The sequence below is a fragment of the Takifugu rubripes genome, chromosome 1, assembly GCF_901000725.2.
Source record: "Takifugu rubripes chromosome 1, fTakRub1.2, whole genome shotgun sequence".
NCBI classification, from domain to species: Eukaryota; Metazoa; Chordata; class Actinopteri; order Tetraodontiformes; family Tetraodontidae; genus Takifugu; species Takifugu rubripes.
This window is the reverse complement of record NC_042285.1, coordinates 7971653-7990057: the sequence shown is the minus strand read 5'-3', so window position 1 is coordinate 7990057 and position 18405 is coordinate 7971653. Positions and strand designations below refer to the sequence as shown.

General features: G+C 41.8%; 1 pseudogene; it reads right to left on the bottom strand.

The window, feature by feature from the left end:
- Window positions 1–586: 586 nt before the first annotated feature.
- On the bottom strand, window positions 587–18148 carry LOC101065257 (myosin-7-like; annotated as a pseudogene).
- Between the last annotated feature and the right edge of the window lie 257 nt (window positions 18149–18405).

Sequence of the window (18405 nt, the reverse complement as noted above, 5' to 3'; positions counted from 1 at the left end):
TAGTGACACCTTACCAGCCCAATAGACCGCTCCGCTCTCAGAATGCTGGTCTACTTGTGGTTCCCAGAGTCTATAGGAGTAGAATGGGGGGCCGAACATTTAGCTACCAGGCCCCCCTGCTATGGAACCAGCTCCCTGTCCAGGTACGGGAGGCTGACTCCATCGCTACTTTTAAGATTAGGCTTAAAACCTACATCTTTGAAAAAGCTTATTGTTACTAATTCTGTAGTTCCAGTTATTATCATAGACAGACAAATTATCATACTTAGGGAGTCGTCTAATCATTAGGTTAACATCTTAGCTATGCTGCTATAGGCCAAGGCTGCCGGAGTCCAGAAACATGATCACCTGACAGGCCTCTGTCACCCCACTGGGTCATGGTTTCTTCTCTTTCCTCCTCTCCTCTCCTCTCCTCTCCTCTCCTCTCCTCTCCTCTCCTCTCCTCTCCTCTCCTCTCCTCTCTCCTCTCCTCTCCTCTCCTCTCCTCTCCTCTCCTCTCCTCTCCTCTCCTCTCCCCTCCCCTCCCCTCCCCTCCCCTCCTAGTTTCAGATTGAACTTTATAAGATTATTAAGAGAAGGGCCAGTAGTGGGATTTGGACTAAAAGCCAGGTTATGTGGACTTTCAACATGCTTGAATCTAATCTTAGTCCCAGACAAAGTTGGTTAAATGATCCTTACTGTTTCATATTATTAGTCCTGTAGGTATTTGGGTGATAGGGTCATAGCTCCTTTGACATTGACTGGTCTCTGCTAATTAGATTGCAGGGGGAAAAAAACTCCCATCAGAGTCAAAATCTATTATCCTTATCTGCAAATAACTGTGATTAACATACCTCAGGCTCCATTTGTTGGTGGTATTCAGATAAGTGGTAATATTAAGCTACACAGTGAAAAAAGCAGACAAGGCTGATGCTTAACACCAGTTTATTCTACTAAATTTGCACAGCAAAAATGTTCCTTTTCTACTTTTACTAATCTGATCACCACTGCAGCAATTTTTCAGATTCAGCAGTCTGAAAAAGGAAAAACATATGTTAACCTTAACAGCACTATGTTTTTTTTTCAGTGCTTACTTTCAGTGCATACATCAGTGTATACTACGCATTAATGTTTGTATTTGCTGGAATCTGCAAAAGAAAAATGACATAAATACATCAAAATAAAGTTAAAAAAAATGTACCTTTCCAAACTCTCTGCTCTTGGTTCTCAACTTATTGGCCTGGGTCTCAGCAATGTCGACCTTTTCCTGAGCTTCCTCCAGCTCTTGCTGCACCTTTCTCAGTTTAGCCAGATGAGTGCTGGCCTGCTCCTCCTGAAGCAAAATAAAAATACAGCTCTCTATAAAAAAGATTTATTTAATTTGCAAAAAAAAGCCTTACAGCTTCTTCGATCTGACGTTTGTATGCTTTGACTTTGAACTGCAGTTTGTCCACCACATTCTGCAGTCTGACCACCGTCTTTTTCTCCTCTTCACTTTGGTAGGTCAGCTCCTTTATCCTCCTCTCATATTTACGGATCCCCTTCACAGCATCGGCAGCTCGCTTTTGTTCACTCTCCATCTCATGCTCTAGCTCTTGCACCTGAAGTCAGGGAGTGCAAAACCCCCACAATCCACAACACCCATCCATTTTGCTATTTATCGAAGCTGATTTGTTGTTTGATACCCGAGTCTCCAGTCTGGAGTTTTTTCTTGCCCCCCTTCAGAGCCAGACTTTCTGCCTCATCCAGACGGTGCTGCAAGTCTTTCAACAAACCCTCTAGATTATTCTTCATCCTCTCCAGATGACTGCTGGTGTCCTGCTCTTTTTTCAGCTCCTCAGCCATCATGGCAGCCTACAATCAGTGTCGAGGATGGACCCATAACTCAAAGGTGTGTGAAAGTAAAATCATCATTTTGGCATTGCGGATATCAACTTAATGCTAATACCCAATGGCAATCAATAAATTTAAGAAAATTAAGTTTATGAGCACTTTTTTAAGCACTCTTTTAGTGACTGATATTTACATCATTTACGGCTTTCTTGGCTTTTTCTTCTGCATTGCAAGCTTCTTGGTTGAAATCCTCCACCTCAGCCTGCAGCTGGGTCACATCAGCATCCAACTTCTTCTTGGTATTTAGGAGACCTGTGTTCTGCAAAAGAGGAACAGCAACATAAAAAGCATCCAAGCACATGTGTAACTGTGTACACTTGATATGCTGCTATTAAAACTACAATACACCATAAGTATGCCGATGCTGTCTACAAGAAGGCCATGAGCAGACTCTACTTCCTCAGGAGACTCAGGTCCTTCAGTGTTTGCAGCAGGATGCTCCAGATGTTCTACCAGTCTGTTATGGCTAGCACCATCTTCTTTGCTGCAGTGTGCTGGGGTGCAGGCATTAAAGCAAAGGATGCCAACAGACTCAACAAACTCATCAAAAAGGCAGGGTCTGTTGTTGGCTGTAGACTTGATAACTTGGACGAGGTGGTGAGGGACAGGATGGTGTTGAAACTGCGGACAATCATGGACAGTCCCTCCCACCCCCTCCACAACACAGTGGACAAACTGAGGAGCAGCTTCAGCAACAGACTCCTGCAGCCTCGCTGCTCCAAGGAACGGTACAGGAAGTCATTCCTGCCGTCCGCCATTAAACTGTACAATTCACTCAAACCAACTCAACAATAATTGTGTAATGTTTATGTTGTAATTTTATTTCTAATTTATTCTATATTTATGTATATATGCTTATAATGCTTATAATATGTATATATTATATTATGTATATATTATATATATGCTTATAATATATGCTGTATATATGCTTATAACATTCTAATCTATCTGTATTTATTTTTTTCTGTCTCTTTACTCTGCATTCGCTGCTACTATAATTCAATTTCCCCACGGGGATGAATAAAGTCCATCTTAATCTTAATCTTAAGTATCATATGGACTACATATAAATGTCATGTTCTGAGTAACTATCCATCAATGCACAATATGGTGACATATATGAAGAAGTTTACCATTCTATATGCTTTATATCCTTTCATATGTGACTTATCAGTGAAACAAACTATCTTGCATAGCTCCTTTAAAAGAACATTGATTGTGTGCTCTGACATCTTTACTGACCCGTGTGAATAAGGACCTTCATTGATTAAGACAAATTGAGAAAAATCAATATCACATTCCTGTCTTTGTCGTCATACCTCAGCTCACCTGAGAGCTCACCTGCTCCTCCTGACTGTGCAATGCCTCATCATGATGAAGTGTTTGCTCCTGCACTGAGTCATGACTTATTTAACATTACAGTGGATAATCAAACAGTAAATGACTTTATGTACTGAGTGAAAATCCAGGTTTGAGGCACCTCAGTTACTGTAAGGGGTAAATTATCTACTGGTGGGTGGTAGAGCTTGTGTATATTTTAAAGGTAAATAGAAACATTTTGCAGATGTCATCTTCACAGAGTTCTCTCTGCAGTTGTAATAATTTGCAACTCTGAAATTATGTAAAAATTGAAAACATTTTCAAAATACATGCATTTGTATAGATACACTCACTTTTTAATTTTTTGCTTAAGATGTTTAAAAGCTGTTTTCTCCTCTACACTTGTGTAAAAGGCAGAATCTGTATTCTATGTATATTATAAAAATAAAGCAAATGTTAAATATTAATATTAATATTGAAAAAGGTTGAGCTGTTAAAGAATTATACTTTAAGGTGGGCTTGGACTTTCCTTAGCTGTTTTTGGGCTTCAGCTGCTTGTCTGTTAGCGTGACTCAGCTGGATCTCCATCTCATTGAGGTCTGTCTCCACCTTCTTCCTGATTCTCATGATGTCATTCTTGCTGCGCGTCTCAGCATCTAAAGCAGACTGCAGACTCTCCACAATGTGCTGGTGGTTTCGTTTCATTTGCTCAATCTCTTCATCTTTCTCAGCCACATGGCGATCCACCTCTCCTTTGACCTGAGAGAGCTCCAGTTGGGCACGTAGGATTTTGGATTCTTCGTGCTCCAGAGATGAGTGAAGACAGGTCAAATTCAAAATTAACTGATGAGTGCAGGAAAAAGCAACAGAAAGTATTTCATTTCCATCAATTGACCTCAGCTTCCTCCAAAGCATTCTGCAGGCCTTCTCTGTCTCCAATTGTTTCTTTATCTTCTCCTGTTCATGAAGGGCTTTAACGTTCTCTCCAAGTTGTTCAGTGAAATCAGAGATTTCCTCTTTATATGTAAAAGAAAAAAACAACAGAAAACATGTGTTTGCAGTTACTATATGAACAGACATGAATAATAATTAACAGGCATATAATCATTTCTAATCATGTCACACATATTTAACATGGACCTTTGGATAGTAATGTACGCACGTTACAGGTTTTTATTGTCTCGTTTAAGGATTTCAAGGTGCTCCAGAGCTTCTTCATAAGAAATCTTTATTTTGAAGAGCTCTGTACTCAGAGATCGAGACTCCTTTTGTGATCCATCAAGCTCAGCCTGAGTCTCCTCGTATTTTTGCTTCCATTCAGACAAAACCTGCAGGTTTTATGAAGTTAATGAGATTAAGATGAGAGACTATTTTGTTAATAGACTATAGTGACTAACCAGCAGAGAACATAATTTACATGTAATACATAATAATCAAGATGCCTCACCTTATAAAAGCTTTTCTGCTTTTTATCCAGGCTTGCTGCTTGAGCGTTTGCCCTCTCCACATCAGACATTAGGTCCTCTACCTCCCCCTGTAGCCTCTACTTTGTCTTCTCCAAAGAAGAGCACTTAGCATTTACGGATTCATAGCCCTCCTCTGCTTCCTGCAGACGTTGGACAAGCTTTTTCCTAAGAACAAAGAAAAATACCATACTTAGTAATCACTATAAACTACTGAGCCTTCACTCTTCCAATTCAAAAAAATTGATATGAGGAACATCACTTGGCCTCCTCCAGTTCTTCAGTGCGCTGGATGGCATCCGTCTCATATTTGGCCCTTCAGTGGGCCACCTCACTATTGGCCTTGGACATGGCTCTTTGGAGCTCAGCTTTGGCCTCCTGCTCCTCCTCAAATTGCTCCCTAAGAAGATCACAATCATGACGGGCAGACTGGAGAGCATGGGCCAGTGCATTTTTTGCCTAACAGAATCAGGAAATAATCAAATGGAAAAAGAAAAAAGAAAACGTCAGATGTGGAAAATGAGGTCAACAAAGTGATCAAATGTTGGACTAAATGCTGCTAAAGTTGTAAGGTCCTTTAAAAAAATAGCATATTGGCCATTTTATAATTGACAGAATTGCCTTCGTCCAAGGCAGCACGGTGGTGTGGTGGTTAGCACTGTTGCCTCACAGCAAGAAGGCCCTGGGTTTGATCCCCGGTTGGGATTGAGGACTTTCTATGTGGAGTTTGCATGTTCTCCCTGTGCCTGCTTGGGTTCTCACTGGGTACTCTGGCTTCCTCCCACAGTCCAAAGACATGCATGATTGGGGATTAGGCTAATTGGAAACTCTAAATTGCCCGTAGGTGTGAGTGTGAGAGAGAATTGCTGTTTGTCTATATGTGTTAGCTCGCGATTGACTGGCGTCCAGTCCAGGGTGTACCCTGCCTCTGCCCATTGTGCTGGGATAGGCTCCAGTCCCCCCGCGACCCTCAGTGGAGGAACAAGCGGTAGAAAGTGAGTGCCTTCGTCCACCTGGATGGTGACAAACCTTAGATTCTTCCTCAATCTGCCTTTTCAGTTCCTCAATTTGCTGAGAAAAGGTTAGTTTAGCTCTCAGTGCCTTAGAGAGTGCTGCTTCTTTCTCCTCAAGACAATGAGAAAGCTCACCTGTTGAAGAGGTTCCAGGAAACAATATGAGAAAAAGAGCTTCTGTTTTCGTAGTTTTGTTTATTAAAATTCATGACTGTTGGTTACCATTTTCATTGCAAAGTTTGGCCATTTGGCTGTTTATTTCAGTAATCAGACGAGTGTTTTCATCGTGTTTTGTCTTGAAATCACTCGGTTGGTGCTCTTATTAGTATGAGTATTCAGGTACCATAAAGAGAGCCGACACAGTCTGGAAGGATGAACCCCTCTTCTTTGATTTTTTTACCTGCTACACCAGATTCATCTAGATGAAGATGAGTTTCAGTCATTTTTTAATTGATAGAAATAACCATTAATGATATTAATCATTTGTCTTGCCATTAGCTGAAGAGTAAGTGGAGTAGAGGAAGGCCAATAGTTTGATGCTGGCTTTCTGGTACAGCTGGACTACAGTCTCATTCAGTGGGTCCTTGTTCTTGTCCAACCATCCTGTGATGGTGTAGTCCACAGTCCCAGCATAGAGCACCAAGGAAAAATGGGCCTCAGTCTTGCCTTTGACAGGTTTGGGCTTCTGGAAGTTGTTGGATTTTCCCAGATGTTGGTCATACAACTTGTTTTTGAAAGTGGTGTCTGAAGCCTTGGGAAACATACACTCCTCCTCAAGGATGGAAAAGATTCCCATTGGCTGTTGAATCACAGAAGTTTAGTTTGAAATAAATAAATTGATTAGTTGGGTGAATTATTTTTATTTGTTATGAACAAAAAATACATTGCATAAGTAATGAATAACTTTCCAGTCCCTACATAAAATGCAAAGATAATGATAGCTGTTCAAATCTGAAAACAAAAGATGTTTCCATTTAGTCAAGAATTTGTAAATTTTATAAATGCTGAACATGTCTCTTCTCCTATGTGCTGAGGCTGGACTTAGAGAATAAAATAATGTGGAAATATAAAATGCCTTCTACTTTGAACTGTATATGTAAAAAAAAAGTGGAAATTTGGAAGACAAATGTAGGTTACATTAACTGGAAATATAGAAATGTGTTTTGTTCCCCAGACTTCTGATTTTCTAACATTGCCTTTGACTTACTTAGACATTTATTTCACTTTTAATCATGTTGTCCTATTTAACCTTTTAAAATGAAAATTAAGATATATTTAAGAAAATTATTCCATGTGGATCATTTAGGTAGAGGTACAGTTAATGATATGCATATATCGATGCAATTAGCATTCAGATATGTAACTTTTTAGTTTCCTCAAATGTGGATTTTGTCTCAATGTAGCAAATCTTTAACTTTTTCAAATGAATAATAGTGCATTCATTCTTTCCTAGTAGTTTTCTTTTGAAGTAGAAATACTGAATGGGTTAACAAATAATGAATAATTGTTCAAACCAAGACCTCTTAATATGATGACTTGTATGAACTAACCTTTTCAATGAGGTCTATACAGGCAGCAAGGTCCATCCCAAAGTCAATGAACTCCCACTCAATGCCTTCCTTCTTATACTCCTCTTGCTACAGTACAAACATGTGATGGTTGAAAAACTGTTGCAGTTTCTCATTGGTAAAATTAATACATAGCTGCTCCAGACTGTTAAGCTGACGAGACATTTAGAGCATAAAGGCAGAGTCACTTGAGTTTGAAATGTTACAGTAAAGGCATTGATACATCACATACTTACATCAAAGATTTCAAACCCAGCAATGTCCAGGACCCCGATGAAGAACTGCCAGGGCTACTTTGTGTCCAGCATCTGATTAATGCGGAGCACCATCCACAGGAACATCTTCTCATAAACTGACTTGGCTAGAGCCCCAATAGAATTGTACACCTACGCAACATATACGTGAAAAATTATTTCAGACCTGATGTAAATTTAAAAAAAATATTTCTCTTCTTTTAGCTCTGCCTTGCTGTGTAAGTGTATACCACAGAGCAAAGGGACCGTCCAGCTGGTTATGGTGTGCTGAATAATACATATACCGGTAAGTATTATATGGATTTTAAGGGAGCCGCTCTATATTTAAATGCATTGTACTATGTTGATTCTTATTAAGGCACATGCACAACATTAATGTGTGTTTTTTTTCCTTGACAAGAAATTTACTATTGTTAATGTGCTGTCATGAATATCAAAATTAGTATTATTAGTTTTTAGTATCAATTTGGTTTTACCTGCTCTACTGTCTGTCCTTTGGTCACATACTCGTTCCCAACCTTCACTCGTGGGTAACACAGGGCTTTCTGCAGGTCAGCAGAGTTTAGCCCCATCAGATAAGCTGCTTTATCAGTAACTTGTGAAAAAAAACAGAAAAATATATTCTTAGTATATGCCCAAAAAAGATGTATAATACTGAAGTTTGAGATAAATCTAGTTACCCTCTGTTCCATCTGGCTCTGCTTGCTCCTCTCTCTGCTTCTGCTTGAACTTCATATTCCCATAATGCAGCACGGCACCTGTTAGCTTGTAGATGTCGATCCTTTCATCTCTAGTGAATCCCAGGGTGTCGATGGCTGTCTGAAAGCACAGGGAGCATGGTGAAAGAATCTGAAAAGGTTTTTTTCATGAGGCAACAGTAAATACTGTCTCACGTCCGTGGCCAACAGCTCCTCACTGTCATTAATACTCGGCACAGTTATCTCCCCCTGGCTAATGAATGGGTAGTCGTAGGGGTTGGTGGTGATGAGGAGTGTCTCTGAGTAAACAAAAAACAAATATCTAAATAAATGCAAGCCTCATAAAATACATAAATACAGAATATATAATTACACACAAATAGTAATTTATAGTTGTGTGAATTAAAGGTATAATTAATTCCCATTTGACTGACGTTATTTAGTGTGCCAAGGCCACTGTAGAGTATACTTATTATTTTCTTAGTTTATCTTCACTTGTGTTCGGTAACCATGTAATATTACAGGTTACCTCTAGTATACAAAAAATGACATGTTTCATGTTACCTATCAACGCAGGCTTCTTGTTGGACGTGATCTGATAAAAAATATGATAGCTCCTCTCTGCTGACAGTTGAAATGTCACTCGGGATTTTTCCAATAAGTCTGTAGGGAGAAGAGAGAGAACTGGATAAGCTCAAACTGTATAAAAATGTTAGGGTTAGGGTTAGTGGGGTTTTGTAACTCACATGTCTCAATATCAGCAGATGACAGTTTTCCTGTGGTGCCAAAGTGGATTCTTATGAATTTACCCTGAAGATGAAAAGCAAAATGGTTAAAAAAAAGCTAAAACATTTTATCACGTAAAAGAGTAATGCAATAACTGATGGAAGTGCAAATGCAAAATATTTATATTTTCACTCACAAAGCGAGAGGAGTTATCATTCCTAACGGTTTTGGCATTTCCAAACGCTTCTAACAGTGGGTTGGCAGAGATGATCTGATCCTCCAGGTTCCCCTGTCAAAAAAAGTGCTACAGTCAAATGTGTAACACCAGTTGATCACATGTTAACTTATGTTAATGTTACATGTAATTTCCCTGGGGAGATGGTGTCTTTCTTCCTGTCCCTTAGTCCTGCAATTGTTGCAAAGAACTGGATGACATGTTTGGTGTTTACAGTCTTTCCTGCACCTGATTCTCTGCTATAAAACAGGTAGAAGGTAGGAAAAGGTCAGAAATATTGAACTTTCTCTTGAGTGAACTTGCTCCTTTTGTGGGAAATGTACCACAGACAAGTTGTGACATTTCCATCAACACACAACTTACGTGATGAGAATAGACTGGTTTTCTCTATCTATAACAAAATAACAAAAGTCGCATTATGACGGCATCAAAAAGTTTCTAGAAAATGGAATATAAATGCATTCAAACATTCCAGTTTACCAGTGAGCATGAACTGATAGGCATTGTCGGAGATGGAGAAGATGTGTGGTGGAGCCTATTGACGTTTTTTGCCCCTGTATGCCCACACTACTTCCTGGCTGTCAACTGGGAGCCACTTGTACGGGTTAACAGTGACACAGAACAACCCAGAGTAGGTCTGTAAAATGTTAGAGGAAAAGCAGTTTTGGGGAATGATTGTCAAATAAACATAAAAGAAATATACAGAATCCAAAGTAAAAAATACCAACAAAACAGAAGAACTACAGAACTCTACATTGTTGTGCTCATGGTTCATGGTTAGCATCATATAAAAAGACCATCGATTTTATCATTGACAAAACAGTCTCCATCACTGGTAATAATACAACTATAAAACTGTCTGTGTGGAATAGTTATAATGCAAAAATGTGTACCTGTGCTAACTTTCCCCACTTTTAAACATTTCCTTTATTGACCCTGAGTGTTGTTTTTAATCTACCGTAATCCCTCAAATTGACATTTGTGGACATAAAAAAGTGAAGAAAACAATTACATGCCATCACCCATCAGATCCATACAGCAGCTCTATTGTCAGGCTACATGGAGGTCACCACCATCAGTTCCAGTAAAGTTCCACTTTTGTCATTACTTACATAGATCATCCATGCTGCATATCGCTCTTTGAGGTTATACAGCACAGTCGCCTCATTAAGGTGAGTCATCATGGCCATGTCCTCGATCTTATCAAACTTGGGTGGGTTCATGGGGAACACTTCCGTATCCTTCACTGTTACAACCTGGGAGAAGAGATTAATCGGTAAAAATGGAAACTATGTAATAAATAGATAAACAAATAAATAAATGTTCTGCTGATATATCTGCCCCATGCATGTTTTTACAGTTGCTTTGCCACTGTCCTTGCTGTGCAAGGTTCCTTTGACAAACAGCTCTTTAGGATCCACCACAAACACAGCAGTTTTAGCATCAAATGGCCAATTCTGGGCTTCAATCCGTTCTTGTTCTGGTCTCCTGAGGTATGGAGCAACTTGGCCAAACACAGTCATCTCAGAATCTGAACTCATTTCTGCAGTATGCTACAACCCAGAAGTGTCTGAAAGGGCAGGTTTAAATGCTGATGTCATTATCATTGTAGTAAAATATACAAAAGTAAAACTCCAGTAATAGAGTAATATAAAGTAAAATATGATTTTAATTATAGGAAAACAGCTCTTACTTCAGATTGTTCTGAAAAAAACTAAAATTAGTATAAACTAAAATTAGTTTATACGTTTTATAAGTATGTATATATGTTAAAATCAAGACAGTTTAGAACTCAATATATTTCGCAGTTATCACATGTCCTCCATATCCAGTCAATAATTTATTAAATACATTTTGAAAAAAGCAACAATATCAACCAACATCATTAAGCATAGTGCATTTACTTCAAAGCTGCCTTGGAATACCACACTATTAAATGTACCTGTAAATTTACATTATATTGAGTCAAAATTACTGTATATGCTGTACAACCCATTCACACATGAACTAAACTGAAGCATTTTCCTCACCAGCAGATGTCCCAGATGAATAATGCAGATGGTTTTGACCCTTTCTGCTTTTATAAGGTCGCTCTGTGTTTTTTAAGAGAGAGATTTGAGATTTCAAAACTCAATTTATTTTGACATTACAAAGACCAAGAACATGATTCTTACAAGAAAAAACGTTTTCATTATTTAGGCACTTTGTGCTCTTGAATTCCTCATTGTTGTTTATTGTCCAGCAAGAATTAATCGGAGAGGCAGAGGGAGCGTGTGTGTCCTAGTCAGCGCTCTCAAGCTGAGACCGAATCTTGACCAGCATTTTCCTGAGGCGGTACGTCTCCCGGTCGTTGAAAGCGGGCTCGCCGTATCTCCATCTTCATGAACATCTTAACACAATCCTGGAAGAGCTGGGGGTCTGGATAGTAGTCCTCTACTTGTACAGACCTCTGCTTCTTCGTGACCCTGAGGAAAAACTTAATGCTCTCCAGAGTGTAAGCAGGACGTACCTCCACCTTTACATCATCATCATGAGCTGAAGCCTCCTGTATGCCCACCAAAGGGCTTTGTGTACTTTGTGTGTCCATTGGGGTGCCGTGCATGTCCTGTGAGCTGTGTGTGTCCTGTGTGTGTCATGAGGTTCTGCTGTGGACAGTTTCTTTACTTTGTCGTTGTTGACCTTTGTATCCGTGCTCTTCCTTTTTGTGGACGCACTGAGGCTGCTCACCTCCACTCCAACATCCTCATTGTCTAGGATGGTCTCTATCATTCTTGGAACCGTCTGCTCCACCATCTCTCCGGTGAGACGCTCACTCTGCAGGTCCAGGTGGTCCCCCTGCAGCCCTGCTGGCTCCTCCACCTCCACGGTTGTGCCCGCGTCGCTCTGCGTGTTTTGCGCGGACTCGCTGTCTCTGTCATGCGTGCGTGGCGCTGCGCTGATGGGTGGGTTGGCTGGCCGGCGAGCTTCCGCGCCATTCGGGCATGACCGGATCAGATGGCCCTCCTCCCCACAACCAAAACATTTTTGGGAGTCAGTGGTGACAAAAACTGTATAATCAAAATCATCCACCCCGAAACGAAGAGCCAGTTTGAGCTCTTCCTCATTATTATTCAGGATCATCGATACCTGCCATCGAAAAGACACCACATGGCTCAGCAGCAGGGACTTGGACCCGAGAGGAATTAGCCTCATCGGGAACACTATGCGCCCGTGTCTGCCGAGCTCCCGCAACAACATATCGTTCTTAAAGAACAGAGGAACGTTAGACCCCACCACCTTGCTTGCCGGGTTGAACAGGGGGAACACCGGTGTAAGTTGACCGTTAACAGCCACCCCCGCCGCCACCAGCTGATCGGCCTTATCAGTGCTACCCACAAAAACCATCACCATTTTATTCATCCTGGAAGCGGACTTCACGCTCCCGTGCCCCACAATGCCCCCCACAGCCTAAAACCTTGTCATGTCCCCACTGCTGTTTAAAGGCTTCCAGGTTCTCAGTGGCTTTGTAGAAGCAGAACTCCAGATTCAGGTGCACCCTCACGTTCTGCTTCCACAAAGCCACCGCGTCACATGCTGCTCCATTTTTAATCTTATCCCTCCTGGTCAAATAAATGGCAAGTTTAGCCTCACTTATTAAAAATTTAAAATCTGCCATTTCCCCTTTTCTGCCCTCTTGTGTCTTATATCACAAATAAAAGCAGCAGTGGTGAACACGACATTAGAAAGCCTAAAAACATCAGTTAAAACCCTAAAAAGACCCACCAGCCTACTGCACCCGGTAAAAACATGGAAGACACTCGTTAAAATCACAGAAAGGGCAGTTGCTTAAAGTGTTCGGATTTAAAATTAACAGGAAGGCACTGGTGGCGATGGCTCCATGTAAAATCCTCCATTGGAGGTCACCAGTCCTCTTCTTGATGGGGGGCTTGTAGAGAGTCCTCCACTGAGGACTCTGTCCCCCCAGCCTGTCCTTCCATACTGTCACCTCTCTGTTTTTCAGTTTGTCTTTGTTGAGTGCCTTCATGATGTTGCCATATAAAATCTTCCTGTCCATGCTGTGAAGGGATCCTGAGCCACAGCCATCCAGGAGAGGGCCCCCAAGGTCCAGGAGGTCCAGGTGCAGGTGAAGTTCAGGGAAATCGTCCGTGGGGTCAGTCTCAGCCTCTCCTCTCCTGTGAAGGAGGAGGAGACCCTTCTCCTTTGTCGACAGTCTGTTTCCAGAGGCCCAGGCTCCTCTGGATCAGTCGGACCCCCAGTGCCGAGCTCACAGCCTGGGCATTGGTGAGCTCTGGTCCCGCTGCCGCCACCAGCTGCTCCAGTGTCACCATCCTCCTTCTGATCAGGGCCTCCTTCAGCCCAGGGGTGGCGCTGCTGCAGATGTCTAGCCTGCCACCACAGACTAACGGCTCCTTTAAAAGCCAGTGCAGAGAGTCAGTCTGAACAAAGCTCCATATAAAGAGCACAGGATTTAAAAACACCCTGATAAAATAGTGGTAGCCCCCGTAACGATAAAAAGTTTAACTTAGTTAAAAACAGAGCAGCATCCAGCCCCAGGTTGTTCACACATCTGAGTATGCAGCCGGTCACACCCCTCCACACTAAATCAGGAGGCCCTCCGAGGAACCTCTGGACAAACTGTAATCTAAACGTGGCCACTCTACTGGCCAGGTGGATGAGGCCCTGACCCCCTCCTCCCGAGGTAAAAACAATACTGACTGTGGAACCCAGTGTAGACGGTCCCAGAAGAAATCCACCATCTTTGACTGGACCTGGGCCAGCAGGCCCGACGGTGGATCCAGGCAGGCCAGTCAGTGCCACAGCAGCGAAGCTACAAGGTTATTTAAAACCAAAACCCTCCCTCTAAAAGACATGTGGGGCTTGATCCAGCTCCATTTGTGTAATTTGCTGTCCACCTTTTCCACGATGTCATCCCAGTTCTTGGCTTCCATCTCCTGGCATCCGAGGTACACCCCCAGATACCGAAGTCCATTGCGCTTCCAGGTCAAGCCTCCTGGGAGAACCGGGAGACCCCCACCTCAGTTGCCGACAGCAAGGGCTTTGCTCTTTCCCCAGTTTACCCTCGCCGCCGACACCATGGAAAACCTGTCCATTATGCGATTTAAAATGTTGATGTCCTGTTGATCTCTAGTAAAAACAATGACATCGTCAACATAAGCAGATAAAACCAAGTTTCCAGTAAAACCCGATAAAACCAAACCCTGAACATTTGCACGTAATTTGATCAGGAGGGGTTCTAGGCAGAGCGCATAGAGCATCCCTGACAGGGCAAAGCCCTGACGGACACCTCTATGCACCCTAAAAAGAGCACACAAGCCACCGTTGAACTTCAGGACACTCAATGTCACGATACAAGACCTTGATCATGGCTATCAGACCAGCGCTGAACCCAAACCTCTCCATGGTTCTCCACAGGAAGCTGTGTTCAACACGGTTGAAGGCCTTTTCTTGGTCTAAAGAAAGGAGACCAACCTGTGTTCCTAATGAAGCGGAGACTTCCAAAACGTCCCAAATGAGGTGGATGTTATCCAGCATTGACCTGCTGGGCACACAGTACGTCTGGTCCCGGTGGATGACGTGTTCCATGGCCTCCCTCAGCCGGATGGCCAAGGCCTTGGAGAGGATTTTGTAGTCCGAGCAGAGCAGGGAAACGGGGCGCCAGTTCCTGATGTCTTGCAGGTTCCCCTTCTTTGGTAGGAGGGCAATTACTACCCTCCTGCAGGACAGCGGCAGGGAGCCAGAGCGAAGACTCTCATTGAAGACGTCCAGGAGGTCTTGCCCCACGATGCTCCAGAAGGCCTTGTAGAAGTCCACCCCCAGTCCGTCGATGCCCGGAGCCTTCAGGCTCTGCATGTTTTGAAGAGCAGCATAGAGTTCCGGGACGGACAGGGGGTGTTCCAGCTGGCCATTGGCCTCTTCTGGCACCTGCGGTAGTCCAGAGCAGTATTCCTCAAACAGTTCATTGTCCTCCTTATACTCACTCCTGAACAGTGGAGTAAAAGTCCACCGCCTTCCTCCGGATCTGCTCCGTCTCCGTCAGGTCCAGTCCTTCCTCCGACAGTAGGGAGTGGATGACCCTGCTCTACCCACGTTTCCTGTCCAGGCCAAAGAAGAATGTCGAGGGGGTATCCATCTCGGCGATGTCCTGGATCCGGGACCGCACCAGCGCACCTTGTACCTTAGTGTCCAGCAGGTTGGCCAAGGCCATCTTTTTGGTCTTGAGGGTCTCCAAACACCCTCGATCTCCTCTGGACTCACGAAACTGCTCCAGTTCCATAATCTCGGTCTCCAGAGCTCCGATTGATCTGGTGATGTAACGGGTGACATTGAGAGTGTGCTGCTGACACAACAACCTGATCTGAACTTTGCCACCAGTAAAAATGACCAGGATTTATTACTTTATGTTGTCACAGCTGCGGGCAATTATGCCCGTGAGTCACTTCGCCCCGCACACCTGTTGTGCATCAGGACACTAATGACCCCCTTTCTTAATCCCCGGAGGCACACCTGCCCCCTGCCAGATCGTTATTCGTGTTCCGATGACTTTCCAGCGTATTCCTGTTTGCCTGCCTGCCCGGTTCCGACCTTGCCGGTTCCTGACAATTCTGTTTTGCCTGCTCCCCGGTAAACTGTGTCTGCCTTCTGCCCGATCTCGACCTTCCCTGTCCCCGACTATTCTATTCTGCTCGCTCCCCGGTGAATCCTGTCTGTTTCTGACAATAAAGCGGTCTTTAGCCAAACTCGTGTGTCGCATTTGGGTTCTCATCTGGTCCTTATGTGATGGATAAGAAATATGTGATGGATAAGCAATATCCCAGAACATCATCATTTTTCATATATGCATGCATGAAAACCTGAATTATGTAATTATGTAATGTAGAATTTTTAAAGATACTGTCACTCATTTTGCTTAAATAAGGAATACTATCAATAAAAGAGACTGGCTTTAGAGATCAATGATGAAATAAGTGCCTAGACATATCTAGCCCTTTCTCTTCACCTGGTCAGAGGTGTTTACAAACATGTGCTGCCCAACTTGTGGATGCTAACTAATCACCATGAAATACTAGATGATACCCTTCCCCAGATAGCAATATAAGAATTTTCCTCTGCTGGCAATTTTGGTTCTTTCAGACTGTTGTCAAATGATCTAATGCAACACTGTGACTTCATCTCATCTGTCTATTATTTCAATCAAATAATAGTTCTCAGTTTTAAGTAAGCTGTTAGATTTGGTGGAGTAATAATGTTTAAAAAAAATGTCATCATACTGTAATATATTGTTTTCATTTATATTTTACAGACTTAACTCCACTGGGTGTTCTACTTGCTGATGTGACCTCAACACACAAGATTGAGATTGATCCTCTGAGCCCACAGAAAGTAAGCCCATTCACAACAAGACGCTCTATCTCTGTAATGATTTATTTTCCTAAATTAGTGCAGACGTATGCCACATGGACCAAGTAATGCAGCATCAAATTCGGTTTTCGAACTGGCATTCTATCCTGTATCATGAGAGAGATCAAGTGCCTGTAAACTAGCAAGGAGGGTGCTAAATCATGAACAAGCAGCCATTGAACCCAAGGCTTACTCAGCCATCTTAAACATTGGCTACTTTAGGGATTAATGAAGACTGAGATATTCTTAGGGCCTGTCCTCAAAGAGACACTTCTGCATGTGGGCATGGTAATGAGATATATATATATATATATATATATATATATATATATATATATATATATATATATATATATATATATATATATATATAAACCATCAAAATCCATTGCATTCACCTTGGCTTTCTGAGGAGCCCATGTTCAGAAATGTCTGAAGCAGTTATTTAATCAGTGGAATCAGACATGCCATCAGGAAAAAGCTAATGAAAGGCAGGTTGTCACTCCAGCGATAATTTATATATATATATATATGGATTTTGATGGCAGTTTATTTTAACCTTTAATAGAGCAGATGGAAAAATCTCATGGCTTATGACTTAATGTCAAGTTCAACTTGTCTAAATAAAGGCCTGCTAAGCAGATATCACATGGTCCATTAATGATTTGCTGATGCTCTTTGAAATGACTTAATTACCAACTGTCCATGCAAAACAGAATTGTGAACAATAATTCATTTCATGAATGCATTTAAATTAATTTTGAACTTTGCCCTGTATTCAATTTCTATCATTCGTAGGTTCCTTTCTGGTGAAAATATATACAACAGCACCCTCCACTGCTGAATCAATTCTACCAAATTAATTTTAGAACATCCTTTCATATGTACAAAGCTCAATGTCTGTTTTTCAATCCAAGTTACAGACTGGTATCTAAAATATTACTGAAGGATTTCAGTATATCTACTTATGTCACAAGAGACATTCTACATTGGAGAAAAGAGTAAAAATATAGTACAAGGAATAATCTCTTTCCCAAATAACCAAAAACACGCCCTTTATTAACAAACACATGACTGCTTCCTTTAAAATAATATGGTATCCATTATTTAGATATTCAAGTAATAGTTTCATCACCAACTGCATCTACTCCGCACATACACTGACAAGCAGCGAGCCTGGGGCAACCATGACCCAATTGCTGGGTCGCCACTATCTCGTCCTTGGACAACCTTTTAAGGATGCTGACCAGTCTGCACACACCTGGGAACACCCCCACAAGAGCTGGCCTGACCCAATAGTTTATTGATCACAAACTGGTCAAAAGGTTTTTTTTGTTGTGTTATGTATACTTATTCTGCCCATGGACATAATATTGTGAGGATGTAGGTGAACAGGTGCTTCAAGCAAGAAGGTTTTTATAAATACCATAAGGGATTTGAAAATGAAGAGATATTCTTTACCTGGCGCTGTCTGCAGGGCATTTTCATAGTTGCTGAAATGCTGACATTTGTGCTACACACAGGTGGTTCTGTCAGCATTTCCTTCCCATTGGAAAGCGCTGTTCTGTGGTTGTGCGTTCCGTATCATCTGAAATGTCGTTGTTTTTTTTTTTTTTTAAATAAACGGGATAGGAGTTAATATACATTCTATATAGGCTTTGCTGTTGAATATGAAGATGACGTTTTAAACAAATCAAATCTCGTGAAAATTATGTGAATAATTGTATGTTTATGTCTTATCCATTGCATTTGTGACATCATATCTTTAAAACTATGCTCCCCATAAAATATTGACTAAAACACATCACTGGCATTAATCACGCTCGGGCAATCA